Source organism: Callionymus lyra, chromosome 6, assembly GCF_982586985.1.
Source record: "Callionymus lyra chromosome 6, fCalLyr1.hap1.1, whole genome shotgun sequence".
NCBI classification, from domain to species: domain Eukaryota; kingdom Metazoa; phylum Chordata; class Actinopteri; order Syngnathiformes; family Callionymidae; genus Callionymus; species Callionymus lyra.
Genome location: NC_141823.1, coordinates 28,873,213 through 28,891,088, shown reverse-complemented (window position 1 = coordinate 28,891,088; position 17,876 = coordinate 28,873,213). Strand labels below are relative to the sequence as shown.

Sequence of the window (17,876 nt, the reverse complement as noted above, 5' to 3'; positions counted from 1 at the left end):
GACTTACTTAATTTTGGAGAGGAAGACATCAACCTTTGAAACATTTGAGTGAGTCAGGAGAGTTGGGTTTTCACATTAGCTGCTTTTTAAATTTAAATTCTATTCAAATTTGACCTCTTGGAAATTTGTTTAGCCTTTACTTTGACTTGTTTGAGTGGAATATTAAACCATTTGTACATCTTATTACATGACTACATTACAGGCCTACAGTGATGTCAAACACAACACTAGGGGTTGTTTTTCATGTCCAATAATAGATAAGTGAAAATGTTAAAAAAGTATGATATGTTAATCTTTTTTATTGTATATATTCCCTATTTATATACTCCATATTAAATAAGAAAAAGGGAATAGATAATTGTCCTACCTGTATTATCTACCACTGGATTGCAACAGCAGTTATGCATGAGGTTAGTGAACTATTGAAATAGTTTAGTTGAAAGCATGAAGCATAAAACAGCCTGGATTCATAGTAACCAATCTAAGATGAATTGACCCCCGAGTCGAGACACCCACATATAGCAAACATTAGAGAGTGGTCCCGGTCATAGGCAGTATGTTAGGGGCAACAAGAGGTGCAAGGCTAATGGAGCAGGCTGTGATTTAAAAGCAGGATGGGCCACTTCCCTTCAACATTGCAGTCACTGTTAATATGTTGTGGTAGAATTTCTGAGAAACCCTCTTAAAATATCCTGAGGGATTTCTGAAGTGCATAAATCACATCCACTGCCTGCGAGATCGTATATCTCATCCTGAGGATTTCTGACCGTCTGGCATGTATTTGATTGTCAGGTGTAATTAAAGTCTAGACAGTGGTTTGATGCGTTCAATTAAAGCCGCCTGAGGGGGGGATGGGGAGTATCACATCACAACACAGTGGGTTTGGCTGAAGGGGAGAAGGGTGGCTTTGGGTTATAGCACATTAATAACATGCTTTTGAAACACTAGTTTGGTACAATTAATGTTTTTTTTTTAATCTGTACGTTTCTTTAATCCTTTTACATAGGCCAGGATATAACAATTTTCCTTAATATTCACCTAAACTCCAGAAGTACGGACATCTTTCCTGCATGCACATTTGTCCTAGAAAATTATCCCTTAGGAATTAAGTGGTTTTAAAAATTTCAATCTCCTTTCAAAAGGTCACGTGGCTGTCTCCCGAGTTATGTGACAGCATCTCGTCACACAGTGATATGAAGCTGATCGTTGCACATGTCGAGCTAAAAAGAAATATGTCTAATGCTTCTGCATGTCCACCTACTAAAAGCGTTAAAAAAAAGGTTTTTCACTCATCTTCCCTTTAGCGACATTTGTTTAACAAAAGTCGGTTTTACTGACATGCACAAAATGCAGCTTTTAGCTCATTTTTAGGATGTTACACTGATATTATTTGGTACAGACACAGGGTTAGTTAAAATAAATTGTCCAGTTTTGATTACTGGGTAATAAAAAAAAATCATATATGCCCATTTAAAAAAATTATACAAATATATATATTTTTTTAATTTAATTTGCATTCATATAGATCAAACTACAAAACATATGTTTGTAAATACAGCAAGATAGTAATTGGTTGATAATGAATTGTTAATTTATAGTTAAGGAAGTGTTTTGATCCCCAATTTACTTACAAATAAAACAGATTTTCTAAGGATTATTTCTACATGTTAACACTGTAATTAAAGCAGAAACACATTTTTCTTTACTGCCCTCTTCATTGTTTTTTCAAAATTGAATCAAGCTGTTTTGGGTGACAAATATTTATTTATTGACATTTGATTTGGTGATTTCTAAACAATACTTTAAAAGTAGGAAGTATGTTAGATAGTTGTGGAGATATTTGTGGAAAATACATCGCCTTGACGCTGCCGAGACCAGCAGACTGGAGCATTGGTAAATGTAGGGGCAACACACCGGACCCTATATACTCGTGACTCCTCAAGGCATCTTTTCTTCCATCAGAGACGACGAACGTGACCAAGAAAAGTTGAACTGTTAAAGATAAGTCGTTGCCCCGTTGTTTACTCCGAAGTATTTACATGCTGAATTTTGACTTTTCTATTTTAGTCCTACAATGTTGTCTTTCTCATAACTGTAGTGTAACAAAGTGAGTCTTCTCCAAAAACCCTCACACACTCCTTCACTGCCTCCTTTTCCACAGATATAATGAAACATACCGGGCAGCCAAGTGGTCACAGCAGATCCATGACAGTGACTCTAGTGTCATTTAAGAATCAATAAAGCAGCAGCAGAGGAGGAGGGCGCGGGTGCTCAAGTGTGTGTGTGTGCTCAAGTGTGTGTCTGTGTGTTGCAAACCCGGCTGGCCTCTTTCTGCAACTGTCAGCAGAATGTGCCGTTTAATACGAGGCAATCATGTCACACAGTGAGGGCCCCTTCTCCATCTTCAACATGTACGCACACACAGATCTTGAAACACAATGATATACTAAAACGACCGGCACACACCGTGCTGACACTCAGGGTCTCTCGTCTGACCACCTAATGGGTTATTCGGTCGGCATGGCGTCGCGTCCATCTTCTTCGTCTGGCCAGACTCCTCGCTCTCCGTCCGCGCTAACAGCCGCTATCATACGCAGCACATCAATTCACACCGCGGTGTAATCACAGTCACACTACACCTTTACGCACACAAACTGCACAACATCAATGAATTGATCGAAAGCTCGGTTCAATGCAAGTGTGTTTGTGAACATTGGTAAAGACGGTCTAGAGGGAAGTATGTCTACGAAAATGCTTCCTGTTTTCATCTATTGCCCTCCAAGGGCTCACATTCAAACCCATTTTTCAATGGTATTGATTCTTTATTGAATCTCATCCACATATAATTATCCATTTCTTAACGGCGTTTATCCATTTCCGTAGAACATTTATAACATATAATTGTAACTTACACTAAAACGTTATTTATTGAATCTCATTTACAATCATTTTAATATGATCATTTATTTCACAAAGGTACATTTCTAAGGAATAGTTTCACTTCACCAGGATGCCTTGTAGTCCTTGCACACACCTTGCGGGGGTCATTATAGAGATATTGAACACCTATATGTGGACGGAGCACAAGTGTCTGCCCCAACATTAAGACTTGTGACCTGGCATTGTACCAACAATGATGCTGATGGTCCATGCATACTGATCTTCCTTGTTCTGGAGGATGTGTCTCGGGACACTTCAAATGGTCTGCACAACAGTCTCAGCTCCTTTATTTATGCATTATTGATTTAGTCTATGCACTTTCCAAAATACAGAACTTCATCCAACATTCACACTGCAGGCCCAGACCCCCCCGAGCCTAAGTTCACCCACCGCTGTGCCACTTTACACCTCTTCTCTCACTGCCCTTTGGGTTGTGACCTATTATTGACCGACGGTTTATAAAGAGACACCAAAACTAAAACTCAAAAGTATAATACAAGTTAAACTACGCAATTTGTCTTTCTGTGAAACAATCTGTTATCATCTTTGTTTTTAATAATGATCAGAACATCATTGATGGGTGGAGAAAGCTGCTGAATTGTAATTTTTAGAGCTCAGTAGGTGGCGCTCTCAGTCAAAAACATTATGTGGGGTTTTATTAAATAAGTGGTTTTGAGTCAAAGATTACAGTGCAGAGAGTGCAATCTAGTGGTCTTTGGCGACACTGTTTCATGAAACCTCATAGACCCACCAGGCAATGACAAACAGCATTAATTCCTCTATATTAAGATCACAGCAGAGAAGCAATGTCGTCGATCAACTCTTATCAAAGCAGATGTTAATCAATCAATAAAAAGCTAAAACACTTAAAGAATATCTGAGCGAGTCAACAAGGCTGCATTGACTGGTGAATAACAAAATGCCCTGTCGATCACCATTAGCATTATAGTGTGGTTAAATTGATGTTGTTGGTTTTTCCATACGTTACGTCATTTCCTGCGTCTTGTGCGCTGTTGCCTCAGGCGATAATCGCACCCCTGCTGTGCATCTGCCAGAGAAGTCTGGGACAACAACCGCCGAACCACGCAGACTCAAGCTGGGGGCAAAATACATTAGAAGGTAAAGAAATCATTCCACAACATGTACTAAAATACATAAAATACCAACTTAGATCTCACAATAATTCACAAAAAAGGTAAGAAAAAGATAAGAAACAAAGATTATTGATGTCAACAATTATACAAATACTTCAAATAACAGTAAACGATGGTGAAGGAAAGGAATTTGATGGTAAATTGATACTCCCTGTACAAGACGGTTAAGTGAATATAAAATGTGTTCAGCCGACGACTAAGAGTGCTAAATGATTTTAGCTCCTTGTCTAATTGAGTTTGACACTCATGCTAACATCGTGGTCACCCAAATCCAACACCTTTTAGTAGGGCCCAGGTTGGGAATATTTTTACGATGGAGGCATCAACTCCTCTTGACTTATCTTCACCTCTTCCCTCAAACAAACAACTAGCCTAAGTTCACAGCAGCAGCTAATAATGAAACACTCTTGATCAGAAACTAATTGAAAATTGCTCCTAGTAGAAGTTTAGCAAAAAAAAAGGCTTTTTTAAAAATGTAAATAAATGTGAAAAAATGTGCTCAAGACACATTGCCCAAATGTCTGTTGAGATGAAGCGCTCCTCACTGACAAGACAAGTAAAGTGCATATAATGAAACAAGTTATTTATCTAAGTGATGTCATAAAAATGATATAAATTCTTAAAATCTGAAAGCACAGCTTTCTACAAAATTGATGATCACAAACTGTCAAAAACTGTCTCTTAGAAGCTGATTCTCCCTTCGTGTAGACTATTCAGGTGGGAAGTTTCTTACAGGAACCAGTTTTACTACTTCTAGTCAATGTTATGCACCAATTCCCGTGATTATATTGATCATAGCATTGCATTTGAAGTCAATTAAATTATTAGTTAAATTCATTTTTGTAAGATATTTCTTCAGTAGCTGCATGTGTGTGATGAAAAAAATTCCAAGTATCCTCCAAAATCACATTGCCAGTCACTTTTGTGGGATGTGACCCTTGCTGTAACGTTCCCTTTACTGGACGACCGAGCCTCTAATCTTGACGTCGAGGATGATTAACCCGGATATGGCTGCATTGTGTGAACACAAGGGGAGTCATCGAATGACTTTTTCTTGCAGATTCTCGGGAAAGTATTCTTCAGCTCCCCAACATTGACGTCCCTTTACGACTGACCGTATGCTTGTTGGTCAACATCCTGGATGTGGTTCGCAAAAACCCAAACTCTTGACGAATAAACCTGACGAGTGTTGAATTTATTAGTCTGAGTTAGCATTAACAACCACTATTGGGTATACACACACACGCACACACACACACAGGCTTATTCAACCAGGTGCCCATTAGTCTTGCATTGTTTCCCTCCACCACTGAGACAAGCTGATAATGCTAGCTTAGATTATTCTTAGCTCAGCACTTTTAGCCCTCATGGAAAGATGGTAGGAAGCTCTGAATACATATCTGAGTATTAATGTCTCCATGGACTAAATATCTTCAAACCTCAGTGTTTTGTTTCTCTCCTGGGCACAACAAGACAAACACACCTTCTCAAAGGCCGTGGTCACATTTATTTTGGGGCTTTAGGAAGGTTGAAGATAGAATTGTGGGCAATTTATTTTATTGTTGTTTTGATATGTAGCAGATTTACAACATAATATGATGACATACAAGTTAGAGAGATTCTTTAATATAATGAGGACAAGTTAGGTGATGTATGACAAAATGGTTAAGTTTTTTATTTAATAGTTTTGCCAATCATTAAGCTTTGGTCGGCTGACAAAATACTTAAAAGAAGCTACTGTATGAATAATACTCCTAGAGATCTTGAGACATTCTGGCAGAACAAACAATACCAAATATTTGTTTATTAAATTTTGCTACATTGATTGTTTTGTGCCATTGGTTCTCACCAAAAAGCATCTATAAATAAGTAAGTAAGAAAGTAAATAATGGTTATTTGTAAAGTGCCTTTCTAGACCAGGGTCACAAAGCGCTTTAACACAGTTCAAATATATAATTTAAAAGGTCAAGACAAATAAGAAACAACCATAAAACATAAACAAACATAAACACAGGAGTCCTAGAAAATCCTGCAAAAATAAATAGGTCTTCAGATGTTTCTTGAAGCAATCAGTAGACTCCATCAAACGCAGAGGGAGATAACCATCGTTCTCGATGAGAAGATTCTGATCCACAGACCTCGGAGCCCGACCTGGGGTGCAAGTCTGGATCAGATCAGTGACGTAAGGAGGAGCCTGACCATGAATAGCTCTGAAAGTAAGAAACAGAATTTTTAAATTGATCCTGGAAGAAAATGGCAGCCAGTGAAGAGTTTTAAGGATCAGGGAAATGTGAGTTCTTCTACTAGAGCAGGTCAGAATTCTCGCTGCACAGTTTTGTATAAACTGCTCACTGCTGCTTTTATCTCAGTTTTAACCAAAATATAAGAAAACATTCGACACGCTATTGTCTTCCGATCAGGGATTAAGTTAGTTTACTTTAAACATTAATCTCATCATTCATATCCAATTCAATGTCATGATGAACTAGTTTAAATAGGTAATGTACATTATAGTTATTGGAAGAGTTCTATTGTTGTAAAAAAGTGTTCATGCAAAGTACACCTTAAGTCAAGGAGAATTGTTTGATGTATAACATCCCAGAACTCTAACTCTTCAATAAGGAGAGACTTTGTACAGTATTTGTAGGACAGTGAGCTTAATATACTTTATAAAGTCAAGAAGCTCGGAGCTGTCGTTGCTCAGTGTTGCACTAACCCGTGAAATAGAGTTCACTGTATCAAAGATGGCAGCTTTCCACTCACCCATCGGACATTGAGGCATTCAGATGTTTACAAAGTGAGAGAGGTGGAGTCAAACTCAATAGAGATCCACACTTCCATGCACACACAGAGACACCATTACCATATCCTGAAATACAGCTTTCTCTCCCACGTGTACCCACAATGGGACTCATTACATTATCATGTAACACTCTTTCATTTCAATTCGTTCAATCCCTCTTTTCCACAAGGTGTTTACGCCACATCTGAACCCTGATTTATTCCAGGGGTTAATTGTGTCTGGGGCCTACAACTTCACCCTCACTTTTCGCCCTCCGCCCCTTTCTTTACCTTCCTCTCCAGACCGCTTTCAATTACCAATCTGCCACCACTAGGCATGTTGCGAGGAGAATAAAACACATGCGACCAAGGAAAACCCACACAGGGCCTTGTGTATGTCGCTGGCGTGGCTTCATCCATTTATGCATGCCTCATTTAAGTGTTCCTATTGTATGCATCCCCTGGGAGGATATATGCAGATGAACTGGTGGTGTGGTGGTGATGGTGGTAGTGGTGGTGGAGAGTTCAATCACACGCACGTATAGAAAGTCACAGCATTAAAGCACAATTGCCTGTGTAGCTGGCATTTTGCTGAGACTAGGGTCTTCTCCTCCTGTGCAGAGAAACATAAAGATCAGTGGCCATAACACACAGCCAAGCATACTGCAGTATACGGCTACAATCAAGCTTTTTATGTGGACCTGGCACATAAACCAGGATGAGGACCGAAACAGCTATTCTGCATATTCTAGGTCTTCTAAAAATGCACACCCGTAAAGGGGGAAAATATGCAGGGCTTCACAATTAAACAGCATACTAATATCGAAGATATTCCTTTGTCTTTTTTGGGGGGATAGATTTAACTCACAAAACTGGTTCTTGTTGTCCTTTCTCCATCCGTGAGACAATAAATTGTTAAAAGGAATGATCATATGTTGTGTTGTGTTCTGTTGACTCTGGTGACCCTCCACCTATGATAAAGACTGCAAAATAAAATCTTCCCAAGAAATGTTTCTAGTCTTTTATTGCACTCAAATAATGTGCAAAGCCTTGATGTGAACTTCTATTAAGGTCTTTATAAGTGGTTTGCAAAGAAAATCAGGCCTCATCATTGCAGAGTTAGAAGTAGAGTTGTATTGGTAGGTGCACCAAAAGAAATAAAATGCTGCTCAGTTGTTGTGAGATGTTTTGGAGGACAGATGGTAGGAGGTGCATGGATGTAGGTAATCAGCACGTGAAGAGGAACAGTATGAATTTATAAAAAGTCTTAGATATACTTGGGTGGTGAGGCAAACTTGACTTAGCAAGTGTGAAAGAGTCCTTCATGTAGCTTGATTAACTCATTGCTAGGTTTGTCAAGAAAAAATGTCTGTCGATTTTAATTCAGCATAGAGTAGGTCCTACAATGGTAAAAGCTGGGCATGAGCCAATCATATTTTATTTTATTTTATTTTATTTTATTGAAAGTGCCTTTTCATGAAGACACTTTACAGTCAAAGTAGGACTCTATTGGAGAAAAGATCCCAGCAACTTAACAATGGTGAGGAAAAACTTCCTTTTAGAATGAAGAAACCTCAGGCAGAACCAGACTCAGACTTCTGCTCCGACCGGCTGGGAGGGTGGATGGGGAAGTCGGGGGGGTAGACAGATCGAGGGAAAGAAGAGTGAGGGTACAGTGAGAGAAAAGAGGAGAGTATAGAGTAGGGCAGAAGAGTCCATGGACAGTGCTGGAGAGAAGTCTGGACTGTTTACATGGTGGAGATCCTGGATCCAGCAGCAGCCCTGAGGCTCCGGGAGAGAAGAAAAGTGTGGGTTTAAACTTCAGAGGTGATGAATATAATGCAGAAAAGAAGACTATACAGAGAGAGAGAGAGAGAGATTGGTGTCTAAAACTCCTCCTACAATCTAAGCCTATAGCAGCTAAAAAACGAACAAAAAGGGCTGATTCAGAGCCGAGTCAGTGCTAACTATAGGCTTTATCGTAAAGTAAAGTTTCAAGATTACTCTTAAACAGGGTGTCTGTCCATTGATTTCCTCTCCTTCTCAACAGAGACAATAGAGTTGGGTAACTATCCAATGCAAAAAAATCAGATGTTAAAAGCCTGCTGCTTTCAATATGAAATATTCATGTAAAGAAAACAAAAATAGGTTTTTATTCTAATAATGAGAAAGGTATTGCAAAAATGCAAGTGAGTTTTTAATGGGTTTACTGTAAATTAAACAATTTGCATAGTGTGACGTCACCAGGCAGTGGCGACATTAGATTATGAAACTTTTATGTTTATCGATCGAGATGGAATTGTTTGTCGTGCTCCATTGTATCTTTTCTGAAATACAATGCCAGAAGGAAAAATTTTTTTTTAGGATTGAGAGAAGTGATGCAGTTGTTTTCAAGACATAATTCCATGAAAAATGACCTAAACATGAAAGCCGAGACATCCACAGCGAGCGTGATCAGTGATGCAGTGTTACTTTGTAACAGGAAGAAACGATGATCGATATCTGGTTGATCTCCAAATAAAAAAATGGCTCCTCGAAAGGACTCATCGGTCCCGTGTCATTATGAAGGCCTCTTCAAAATAACTTCTCATGTCGCTAAAAACACAAAGAAGTAAAGAGGAAGTCATAACACAGAGTCACTAAACCTACAGAGAGTTATGCTAGCCTGACAATTCTCCCAGCAAAAGGCAGAACAAAGAAGGTGGTCAGGCATTAATAAAGCAGATAAACATGACAGCAGTTGCATGGCAAAGCTATTGCATTGTACAGTTTTTGTCAGCGAAAGCATGAATCATTTGGTTGTTATTGTTGTTGTAATTATTGTACCTGGATGGAAGTTATTTACACCGCAGGTCTTGAATGTCTTGGATGCGTGGAGTTGCACATTACTCCTGGGAACAGCTGTTGCGGATACAATTGTGTTGTCTTGTCGAGAAGAAGGTCAAAAGCTGTGTTTCGATGTCCATGTAAATAGCTATTGACACGCCGAACATGGCGTTGTCTGTCTTTGGCCTCCAGTGGATTTTTTGGATTATTTTCATTCCACTATAAAGGTGATGTACAACACCATCCCAATTTTTCTCGACCGCCACAACCATCAAATGTCGCTTAAGCAAGGGACAAACCCCTGATCCCTCATTGTTACCCTGCAGTTTAGCCTCATTTGCCATCTGGCGAACTACGCGGATAGCGTGGATCAGCGAGATGAGCTATTTGCATCTTGGTGGGATGAGTGTGGACTGAAAATCTGTGGAATCCCGTCAGGCTCTGTGGTATACACGTGTCTGATGTCTTCAGGCAACCCAAATGTAATTATAGAATGATAGCAGTTTTGCAGAAATATGAGAAAGAAATACGTACAGCGCAATCATGGCTTCTGAATATGTGCTCAGGCATAAGACAGAGAGATACAAGGGAGGTGTAGTGTCATCAACCAGCACTCGCCCATTACTTCTTGCGAAGGAGCTTCCAATTAAACAAGATGAAATCTCCGAGATTACTGCTGGTGGGGAAGCTGTGATTCCGGCATTAACAGCTGACTTCCTCCAAGCTCCACTCTCATCATTACAGTACATTCCTGCCTGCGTATCCCCCGTCCCTTTCGCTTCCCAACCATAGACGCAATCAGGAACTTTCACAATTTTGCTAAGCAAACAATAAACCCCCCCCCTGCTACAAGATAACTATCCAGCCCTGCACGAAACCGCAAATGACATCCCTCCACATTACTCCTCAACCGTCCAGAAGGGATTTTTGTGTATGACATGATGTATTTTTATGAGGCAGCTTTACATCCTTGTTACCTTTTATGATGTCTTACATTTTCTTAAATCAACACAAATTGGAAGGTAAAGTATCACATTCTCAGTAATAATTCATACTTGGTTTTGCGGTAAAAACCGTCATGTTTTTGTTCTGTTTATTTTGGAGGTTTTAAAGTCAGTCATTTTTCATATTTACAACCTCCCCATAAGGGAGGTTTCTCTTTTTTTTCCATTCCGTTGCAGATGATCTCGATCTTCATATGCATAATGCACGCACTTTTCAATGGTTCTTCTATAGCATCCTTTTTTTTCTACATTTTGAATTCTTTCTTTTCCTCGTGCAGTACTCTATCAAGCTGTCTCTACCCTCAGCGTGATTTCCCCCTCTAGGTTTCACCTGGTGTGCTCTCTTATGAATGGAGGTGTCCTTTATTTTACGCTTTTTTCCCCTTGGTTTTCCTTTGGTGTTTTGGCGGGTGATGCTATTCATCAGTGACTGTATCTTTAACAGGACTATCTCCTATGTGCGCTGGCATTTGGGCACTCTCATTAACATTTGCTACATGGGGTTTAGTGAAGGTGGTGCCGAGATATGCCAGCCAGTAGAGTCATTCGTCTTAGCCCGTCAGGAGGGCTTGTAAGGTGTTGGTGCACCATTACCTGCTGCGAGAACTTGAGAGGAGATATATGTTGAAATTACTTTTCAGAACTATATTCACAAAATACAATAAAAAAAAGAGGTAGAACGGGAAGCATTGCAGTGCTCCTGCCAACACAGTAAGTATACTCACCAGAGAAACAACTCAGCAGTTAATTAAAAACTAAGTTTGAACAAACTGGCAAAGATTTTCCAAAGAAGAAATATAGATGTAGGACTGGTCAGAGAAAGCCATTTTACCTGTATTACAGATTTATTGTTCAATGAAGGAGCATCATTTTTTAACTTCAGAGCAACGAAATCCTGCATTTGGATTCTGCCTCGTAAGATTTAAGATTTTTATTAAGTGTGCCAAGAAACGGCACATTGTTTCTTTCTTCTTTTTTTTTAATAAACTGACTCTTAACTTAAAAACCATGAAACAAAAATCAAAGTTTCTTTGGAAATTGGCAACATTAGAAGTTACTAGATTGTGTAGCAGAAGTTTTGAATTGAAACTTAACAACTTTGTTTCAATTGTGATTGTTCCTATGGCCACACTAGACCTCATTCATATTTTAAATCTAATAAACTTAAAGAAAACTTGCATCAAAACATTTCAATTATAACAGCAGTTACTGCTGCATTTTCTCTGTTGTCACAACAGATCGGATGTGTCAGAAATTCACCTGACCATTGCATTGACAGTTCGAGCGTTCCATTGCTTTTTTGTTCCCCTTGTGCACTCAATCGCATAACAAAGCTTAAATTCACACCGAAAATATAGTCACACAATCAAATTTGCGCTGTACATTTACAGCAAGAAGTCACCTTGTGACTCAGTAGTCAACAAAGGGAGGTCGTTCACCTTGAATGGATTCAATGGATACCTCAAACAGATTTTCTTTCTCACCTTGACCCTGAGATAACACAATGGTTAATATCTTTTTACTACACAACTGTCTTTCATTTAGATCTATTTGAGTGTTTTGCTTCTTTTATGCAACTTAAGGACATTCATTTATAACGTTTGCTGATGATTGTCTTTTATAAGGAAGATAACAATTTAAATTTCTAATCAGTAATACGTATATTCAGTGTTTATTTTGCAATATGATATCATAAGCAACCCAGTACTATGTATGAAGGTACATGGAGACAGTCAGGAAATGTATTAAAATATTAATATACAGATATATAAAGAGAACAAAGGAACATCTTTCTAGATGAAAATAAGAAATTAATTCATCCGCATTTCTTACATGCTGATTAATATCACTCTGAGGTAGATGGAAAAATAGTTTATTTTTTATTTAATATTTTATTTGTATAGGTTATTTTTATAAACATTAACATATGACTCTTACAATGAGGTGTTCTACAACTAACATAGAGTCTTGGGTGAATTTCTGTGGATGTCTTCATAGAAAGTATGAAAAGAAGAAACATAAGTGGACATTTGATTTGAGGTATTTTCTACACATCACATTCTTGGAAAATGATCTTCAAAATGTCACTCTTTTTCATTGTTATTTGTGTTCAAAATAATCCAAATGGTCAATAGCATCTTTCTATCACTTCCATTTACATTTCTTACCTGCTGACTACTGACTAGTATCACATTCTGCCACTGTCATCGTCCTCCAGAATCCTGTTCTTCACTTCTTCCTCTGCCACCATCCCTCCTTCTCCTCTGCTCTGGCTCAGTGTGATGGGACACTGGAGGCTGGTGTAATTTGATTGGAGGTATTAAAGTTAATTTGATTAAGCACGGGTCAAATTACTGGCTGCTTAATGTAATCAGGCCCCGTCACCTGCCGAGGGCCCCTGGACGAGTCGCTAGACAGACACACGAATTAATAAACTCACACGGAGACAAACGTTTTCCTTGAGACAATCACACGCGCCCGGCTCAAACTTTAGGTTCGACTGATTAGATGAAGAGGTAACGCTGCGGAGTGAAGACGTCACAGCTTCGCTCAGTTTTATGCCGAACACACATTTCTTTAGCAGGATTATTTTGGATCTTTCTTTTCACTAGAGCAACCTCTGTGAGGCACTGACTACTGGGCCGCACAGAAAGAAAATATAAATGATCTTCTATCGGCTATTTCTGTTAAATGAAAGACGATATTGTCTGTGAAGTAATATTGGATGTGACTCCTGTCACGTCAAGACAGTCAAGTTTAGTCTCAAAATAAGTGAAACCGAATCTGAACCATAGTGCAATTTAGCGCAATTTATTAATTTGTTCATTTACAGTGTCTTTGGTTGCCAAAATTGGACGAAAGGAGTCCATTTTTTACTAAAATCTTTATTTATTCTTAAGTTGTGGTTAAATGCAATGGGCTGAAAATAAAAACTTTTAAACACAAATGTAAAATCTGTATAGAAAAACTTGGTTAAAAATGAGTTAATTTAAATTGTTAAGATTTGCGGATTTAATGATTTATTATGTGTTTAACTAACGTGTTTCATTTATGTTGTTCAAAAGTTTTTCCAACTTCCACTGTCTACACCATTTAAAAATAAAATAAAGAAAATATGGGTGAAAGCCTGTCGCAAGTGAAGTCCTTCCTTAACGAGTGTTGGGAGCCATAGATAGCATTTAAAAGACACTCGACAGTAGTTAATACACTTTTTTTTCAATAAACCTGATAGAAACGAGCCACTTGAAAGGTCAAGAGTCGCAGTTTATGTCAGAGAAAATCTTTTCTCTCTAAATAAAACAGGTTTCAGACAGATTTTGTTTTCTTTTTGTGTTTTTCGCTAAAGATTCTCTTCCCAATTCATTGAGAAACTCTGTTTTCTTCCTGTCAAACATATTTTACTAGCAGACAACTTCATAAAAGCCGGAAGATCTTTCTTTCCATCTAACTGGTAAATAAGAATGTGAACCAAATTAATGGTCTCTCTAAAAATTTGATTCTAAAACACCCTTTATTTTAATCGCGATGCTGCTTCTTTATTTGTAGGTGTCAGCACTTATATTTAAACTTTGCCTCCGATTTTTGATTTCCTACATCTATTCTAAAAGTTTCACAACAAAAGCTGGTCGTGGAAGCAAACGGCCACCCCTCGACTAGACTTTAGCGCTCCAATCATCCATTTTCCTTTCAACATATTTAGACATAGTGAATCAGTCTAGACGTTTTTATTTCCGCCGCAGCTACATTCTGCCGGCTGCTCTGTTTGTTAAGGGGAATAAATGCATCTGCGGTGGACACTTTGTCTATATTTGTTAAATTATGTGTGTATGCGTCTGATATTGCTGCGAGTCAGAGGGTGGGGGGGAGGTGGGGGTGTAAAGTATATTCTCGCTGACAGCTAATTATCTCGTTGGCTTTGTTTGCTGAAAGAATTTTATCACTGCTGTGAATGGGTTCATTATTGTTGTACGCGCTCTTGTGTCTCTTTCTGTCTTCGCTTCTCATCTGTTTTGCCTTCTTTTAACCCCATTGATTCACTCGCCTTGCTGCTCGTTCGACGTGGAAATGCTCCGATTCAACTTCCTTTTCTTTGGTTCTCCATTGAATCTGAGCACATGGTTTTCACTCAAGTAGTTTTTGCTGCTTCCAGTCCACTTCTGAGGGGGAGGGATTACTAGCATATGTGTGTCAGTACTAATTACATTTACCCAGATGACTATTTATATTTGTTGTTAATTATTTAATGTGATAAGAACAGGATTTACTTTCCTGAACAATTTCAAATTACCATCCATTAGTTGGAAACATGATTTCACTTTTAATTCAGTCCTTATCATCCAAATCACTGTACTGTAAAGGATTTTCTCTTCCTTAAGAGCAACACATGAATCCAATATATAGGTTGAGTTGCTCAGGTTAATGACTGGGTTTAACTTTCCTAATCTATTAATGTGCAGCAGTGTGACAGGACATGTTGGTCACACTTGAATACATAGGCTGTGTCCCAAATCGTATAATTCTCCTAGGGCACTGGTTTATAGTACATATAAGATGAAAGATAAGAAGTGCACGTACTTAGCCAGTGCACAAATTTGGACAGGGTAGTACAGTCTCAAATCAAACACTTTCGCTACACACTTACTACACACAAGAAATGACTCGACAAATTCTTCTTCTGAAACTAGTTAGTAGGTTGTTTTTCATTGTGTTATAACTGTTGTTGTGTTGTTTCTTGGTCAAATTTTTGTTTTCTTGAGACATTTACGCCGGTATCTGCTCCGTTGACGCGCTGTCAGTGTCGTTGGTCATCTACATCACAAAGATGGCGGCTGTTGAGGGTGGAGAGTGTCCATCGATCCACACTCAATTTTCTGGCCATTTTAGGGCGCCAATTTCGTGCTCATTGCGCACCGCATTTTGGCACACTGCTAATTGGGACGCACATGTGCACTCAAAAAAAGTGCAAGTGCGTGATTTGGGACACAATAAACTGTCCAAATACAGGAAGTTGTGTTCACCTGTATTGACATCATGAGCCCCAACAATCCCAGTTTTAAAGCTCCGCTATCAAAGCTCAATATTTAGAAGGCAAAGGTTAAAGGAGTCAACAATTAGTCTGAGAAATTTCAAAAATAAAAATACACTAATGCAAATGGAAAGGAATTTAAGAAATTACGGGCAAGTAGTTTTATGTGAAACTAGTGTCTCTCGAGTGACGCTTGGTCACTGGTTAATCTCAGAGTAATCTATACTTGAAACTCAAGCTCTTTATATGATTAGGTTTGACTCCCCTGAAGATGTTGGCTGATTTTTAAAGTCTTAGTGTCAACGTATTGTACATTTTAAACCAAAAATCATAGTAGTTATCGTGAAAACTAATTAAATAGAGAGTAATTAAGATTGTCTTACTTCCATCATCGCAATACACACTGTAGAAACAATTGGACTCTAAAACGACTTTTAAAATGTATTTTTGTGCAAAAACAGTAAATTATGCCCTACATTTCCGGCTCTTCCAGGATTTGAACACGTACCTAATTGAAGCACCATATCCCTTTCTTGACCAACAAGCCAATGAGGGATTGAACGTGTTTCATTAACTATTCTTATTAAGGATAATACAATATTCACAGTAATTGCCCTGGCCTGGACTGTTGAGCTAATGGGAGAATCTGGCGCTTCGTTCATTTGTCTACATATACCATAAAACTCTGACAGTCAGCTCTTCTATTAGCCTAAGGATGAGAAAGTTGTGGAGAAGCAAACTTCACTGTGTACAGATGAATGGAAAACCATTTGAGTCGACCCTAAAGTCCTAGTAAGTAGTCCTATAGGTGCTACCATTCCACTGGGTAAACCAAGCTCATCCAAACATGCTTTCCTAAAAAATATTTCAATTTATGCGATGTCCCTTAATAACTGTGTCTTCACTTGACTTTTTCCTGATGTTGCAGACTCACTTTGTGGGCATTTGATGGTCTCAATCAAATAGAAACACTCTCAAATGTACACTGTGAAACGTAGATACCAAAAGGAAAATGAGGTTAAAATGTATGTACAATATAGTCACTTATAGGTCATCGCCCTAAAACCTTGTCCAGAATTTGTACCCATGAAAGACAACAGATGCAAAAAGAAACTTCAACTGATTAATGGATGAAAGTATAAATCACGTGAATGTAGTTTATTTTGTATAATCATGTTTAGTATACTGGCTTGAAGGATGATAACAGTCCATGCTCACATATAAGTGAATCAGAAATGTCAGTCTCATGGATAACAAAATGACTCGTCTCGTTCAATTTTCTTTATCCATCTACTTATTTCTTTATTCATGTGATCAGATTAAACAAGACGCTGTAACCTGACGCACATATTGACTAAAGGAAAGAACATTGTTTAGATAAGTTCAGATGTCTGATCATTTAATCATACAAAAAGCATGTGCACTAAGTTTTTAATCCTCAACAACTCTGCCACCACTCACTTAAGGGATTATAGCACCAGATTAGATTAATGCCAACCGTTTTAGAGAAGCCCACATGGACACGTGAGTCACCACATTTTTAGATGAGAGATACTGTTATTTTCATGGAGCACCTACACGAAGAGATGTGGCTGATAGATTCACTGCAAAATATATCTCATGAGTCAAATAATGTCACTTCTTAGTTTTAATGGTTATAATTACAGGTCCCTCTCTTTTAATTTGACCAATCCCTATACTAGTTTTAATAATAATAATGAGTTTCAATAACTAGATGTATGTTTGATTATTACATTATTCATCTTTTAGGGAAGCATAATAATGTATCAGAGCTGCCAGGTTCATGTACTTCCTACTTTTACCGGTTTTGTTAAGTTACCAGGCTCTTAAAAGTTATTATGATTAACTATTTCATGTCATTTAAGTTGTTTCCTGAAAAAAATGGAAAAACTAAATTTCTCAATTAACCCACCTGTTATCTCTGAGTCAAGGTGGCCTGAAGAACAAATGTTTTTGTGGTATCCCTTCTGTTGCCTCTGGGTTTAAGGTGAAGGTCAACAGAAGGGTTAAGTAACGAAGTTAGGGAGTTGATTTTGTTATTTTAAAGAATACGACTTTGGGGTCCGTGCAGGTGACAACACATTTGTTTGTTTTTACTTCTAGAGTGTTATTATCCACACTCAT

General features: G+C 38.2%; 1 protein-coding gene across 2 annotated transcripts in view; it reads left to right on the top strand.

Moving 5' to 3' along the window:
• rbfox3a (RNA binding fox-1 homolog 3a) overlaps nt 1-17,876 on the top strand; it is a 458,688-nt gene that overhangs the window by 202,562 nt on the left and 238,250 nt on the right. The window lies entirely within an intron of this gene.